The sequence below is a fragment of the Hipposideros armiger genome, unplaced genomic scaffold, assembly GCF_001890085.2.
Source record: "Hipposideros armiger isolate ML-2016 unplaced genomic scaffold, ASM189008v1 scaffold_134, whole genome shotgun sequence".
NCBI lineage: Eukaryota > Metazoa > Chordata > Mammalia > Chiroptera > Hipposideridae > Hipposideros > Hipposideros armiger.
Genome location: NW_017731484.1, coordinates 3,135,887 through 3,140,665, shown reverse-complemented (window position 1 = coordinate 3,140,665; position 4,779 = coordinate 3,135,887). Strand labels below are relative to the sequence as shown.

The 4,779-nt window shown below is 45.2% G+C and overlaps 1 pseudogene; it reads right to left on the bottom strand.

The window, feature by feature from the left end:
* Window positions 1–64: 64 nt before the first annotated feature.
* Window positions 65–794, bottom strand: LOC109386474 (40S ribosomal protein S8 pseudogene; annotated as a pseudogene).
* Window positions 795–4,779: the final 3,985 nt, after the last annotated feature.

Sequence of the window (4,779 nt, the reverse complement as noted above, 5' to 3'; positions counted from 1 at the left end):
TTTTTTTTTTTTAACAGAACACAGAACACTTTATTACACGAACCAAGCAAGGAGGGAGGATGATTTATTTGCCTTCCCAGGCCTTGATTTCCCTCCAGCTCCTTGCCCTGTAGCACATAGTCATCTGCTCGGCCACACTGGCCCGGTCTTGAAGGGATGCATGCAAGAAGCTTGCCCTGCTGGAACTGCTCCTCTAGAAGACTGCTGATTTTGGCATTCTTTTTCCTTTCATCATATTTCTTCTGAATTTTCTTTGATTGCTTTTTGTTTAAAATCTCTTCGTCCTCAGGAGTCAGCTTGGCCCCCCCTTCTTGCGTCCCAAGGGCCGTGCATAGTGGGACTCGTACCACTGTCCGTATGGTGTGCTGTGCTGTCAATGAGCACCATGCAGTTCTTTACTGGGGTCTTGGTGCAGACCAGTTCATTGTTGGATGCACTGTAGACCACATCAGTAATCCTTGTTTTGCACGTACAACACTCAGAGCCCCAGGAGAAGTTCCCCACATCCAGCCTCAATGCACGGTACTTCTTGTCGCCTCCACGCACATGGACTGTGTGTATGCGACGGGGGCCAATCTTAGTGTTGGCAGCAGCACGTCCCAGCTCATATTTTCACTTCTTGTGGTAGGGCTTTCTTTTGTTCCCGCTCTTACAGCACTTATACCAGTTGTCCCAAGAGATGCCCATGGCTCAGCGCTGATTGGAAAGAGCCCATTCCATCTTTTACCCTCTACTTCTCTACAGGCATCCAGCCACATATTGAATCATCTGCTGTTCCCTGAAAATGCCACATTCTCCCTTGCCTACCTGCCCTTTCACTGTTTCCTTTAACTAGAATGACTTTCTCCTCTGTTTTCAATTCTTTTAGGCATATACTTAGGAGTGGAATTACTGGGTGATATGGTAATCCTATGTTTAACTCTGAGGAAACAACAAACTTCCTGTAGCAGCTGCACCATTTTACATTCCCACCAGCAAGTGGACAAGGGTTCCCATTTCTCCACATGCTCAACAACACTTATTTTCTGTTTTTTGCTCTTTTTTTTTTTTTAGGGACAACCAAGTAGATGTGAAGTGGTACCCCTTTGTGATTTTGATTTGCACTTCCTTAATGACTAGCCTAAATAACTTTAATCCATCTACCTTTTTCCAAGCCACTGACTTGATTTTGACCCGTTCTATTGCAACAGCCTACATCATAGGGTAATTGTTAGGATTAAATTAGTTAATATATAAATCCATACAGGAAGATTCACTTGAAGCATCTCTGTGTCTTTGAAGACCTTCATTCATAGCCTTCCCAAAGATCAGTGCTTCCTCATATGACAAAGGTTTATTTTTGTTAAAGCACCCCAGGAAGTTCTCATATGCAGCCCTGGTTGAGAACCACCAAACTGAGGCACTGTTCCCCAAATTGGCTAGATCATGGGAGTCATGTGGGCACTAATTAAAAGGGTGGATTTCCTGGCCCAGCCCCAGATCTCTGGAAACAATTTCCAGGAGAGGGGCTTGGAAATCTATATTTTAAAACAAGTACCCACAGGTGATTCCTATGACTAGGCCAGTTTAGGAAACCCTGAGCTAGTGGATAATCAAAGGGCAGTAAACACAGAGGGCAGTTTGAAACTAGATAATATGGTTTGCAAAATATGATCTTCTTGCATCCTGGCTCTGGAAAGATAAAGCTTACTGTCATTGGCTGATGACCCACTGCAGGAATGCTGCTTCTCAGATTGGCTCCGCACAGGCCTCCTTGGTGTGGAGACTGTCCATCTTTAACCCTTTGCGGTTAGGAATGCCCTCGCACTCTGTGAAGTCTAGACTTCAGTGTGAGTCCCAGAGAACCTGAGCTACTCCTTCCAGATGCCTTGTCCCTGTTTGTGGCCCTTCTTTTTCAGTGAAATCATAATATTCCTACTATGTGCGGGAAATGTTCCAAATGTTGTATTACCACTAATCCTCACAACATGTCTGAGAAAGGAAGTAGTGTCTCCATTTCATAGATGTAGCTCAGACACAAAGGAGCCTGCCCAAAGTCACACACCTTATGGGGCTGAGCATGGATTCAAACTCACGGGATTGCAAAGTTGTGGCACTTCCCACTCTGCCTCTCAAAGATGACTTCTCTACCTCCAGTTATATTCCCCAGACTATTTTGCTTGCTGCTAAGGCTTCCCAGATAATATACCCAGTAATTTCAGAACTACAGCTCCAAAATACATGGAACTATCCTGCCTAGAGGAATCCCAGGGAGGGAATCCAGGGAGTGTTAGAAAAGGGGAGCTCCATTAGAAGCAAAGGGGGTGGTGAGAGCAGCTAGCTCTAAGCACAGATGGTCACACTCCCCCATCCCACCCCCATCACTACATCCTCCTAGAACTGAATGAAGCCGGAAGGGGATATCACCTCAGCTTTGGGTAGCAGGAAAGAAGCTGACCTCTGAGAGGGAGATAGCAGGGGAGGGGTTATAGCAAGGGAAAAATGGGAGGGGGGCACCCTTTCCCAGGAGAAACAAAAGACAGAAAAGTTTCCAGCTATGTCAGGCTAGTCTTGTGACTATACTATGCTGGTTAGGGGATCCAGAATTTATAGGGCTCTGGAAATTTATTACATTTCAGGATGAGTATCCAGTTGGCCCATGGAGAAGCCATTGGTAGACAGCAGCTGCCCCTGAAGGAAGGCAATAGGGCCTGGAGGACCTCAGGACGGAGGCAAAATGAACCATATATTAGGAAAAGCACCAAGCAAGACTGAAGAAGGCTGCCCCACAGAGGTACTTCCCTCAAGGTTCTCCACAGGCCCCTGGCAGTAATCAACACCTCCACCAATAATCTCATATTCTGAGTGAAAACACTGTGCTTGCTACACAAAAGCCATTTCATGACACATCATCTCATCCTTCTCCAACTAGCCTGCTGCCCCAGGCTCATCCTATATAGAAAATTCTGGAGCTACTACTGGCCTCATTGTCTTCTGGAGGACTTGGGGAGAGGGTACTGTGAATTTGCAAGGGGTGTTGCAAGGGGGTTGGTCAGAGACTTCTGACATGGTATCCAGTTTAGCTGAAAGAGGAGGACAGGACACTAGAGAGAAAGGCGGTGACAGAAAAATGCTGTAGAATGCAGCAGACCTGGGGAAAGGCTTCCTGGAAAAAAAGGGGCTGGCAGTGACTTCATCATCTTCCATCTTCAGGATGGACATTCAGGCCATGAGGAAGTTAAAGCCATGCCTGGTAAAAAAAAAAAAAAAAAANGTCGCCGGCGACTCATGGCAGCCCAGCTCCAGGTCAAGCTGTTGTTCACCATCTTAGCTGTAGAGGATGCAGCGTCACTGGCCCATGTGGGATCCGAACCGGCGGCCCTGCTGCTCAGAGTTCACGCTACCAAGCCAACTCTTAACCAAGGAGCCACTCGGCCGGTGCCAGCAATCACACTTCTTGATATTTACCCAAAGGAGTTGAAAACTTACATCTACACGTGTATGTTTATAACAGCTTTATTCATAATTGCCAAAACTTGGAAATAACTAAGATATCCTTCAGTAGGTGAATGGATAAACTGTGGTACACCCAGACAGTGGAATATTATTCAGTGCTAAAAAGAAATGACCTATCAAGCCATGAAAAGACACGGAGGAAACTTAAATGTAGATTACTAAATGAAAGAAGACAATCTGAAAAGGCTATATATTGTATGATTCCAAATGTAGGACATCCTGGAAAGACAAAACTGTGGAAACAATAAAAATATCAATGGCTGTGAGGAGGGGGTTATGAATAGGCAGAGCACAGATGATTTTTACAGCAGTGACAATACTTTATGACATTACAATAATAAATACATATCATTATACATTTGTTCAAACTCATGGAATGTACAACCAAGAGTGAACCCCAAGGTAAACTATGAACTTTGGGTGATTACGATGTGTCAATATTGGTTCATCCTTGATGAAAAATGTACAACTCTGCTGAGTGATATTAATAATGGGGGAGGCTATTCATGTATGAGGGTAGAAGGTATATGGGAAATCTCCGTACCTGCCTCTCAATTATATTGTAAACATAAAACTGTGCTTAAAAAAAAAAAAAAAACAAAACAAAAAAAAAAAACGTTGAGCCGGCCGAGTGGTTCAGCTGGTTAAGAGCTCGCTTGGGAGTGCCAGCTCTGAGCAGCAGGGCTGTGGTTTAGATCCCACATTGAGGGCCAGTGATGCTCGCCCTCTACAGCTAAGATGATGAACAACAGCTCGACCTGGAGCTGGGCTGCTGTGGGTCGCTGACTACGGCGTAGGCTGCAGCAGGGCTGCAGTGGGCTGCCGTGAGCTGCATGAGCGGCCGGCAGCCGGTGTGAGCTGACGGGAGCCGCTGTGAGCGACCAACCAATGACCGACGACTGATTGCCTCACCCGGGAAGAGCACAATGATCATGCCAACATGAGCCAGTGAAGCAACATCCTCCACAACTAGACTGAAGAACAAAAATAGCAATTTGTCTACCTGTCTGTTCCCCTTCCCCGATTCCCTAACGCTGTTCCCTTCCCCCCAATTCCCCAATAAAATCTTAAAAGAAAAAAGTGTTAAAAATTAGTATGTGTCAACAAACATCACAGACCTGTCTTTAAAATATAAGACATTTTAAAAATTAATATAAATTTCATAATATAAATATGAAGTTTCTGTGCTCAAGGACCTTGTAATCTAGTTAGGGAAACAAAACCAACACATCAAATAAGTCTCGGGCCGGAGGAGTGGCACGATGGTTAAGAACTGGCTTGGGA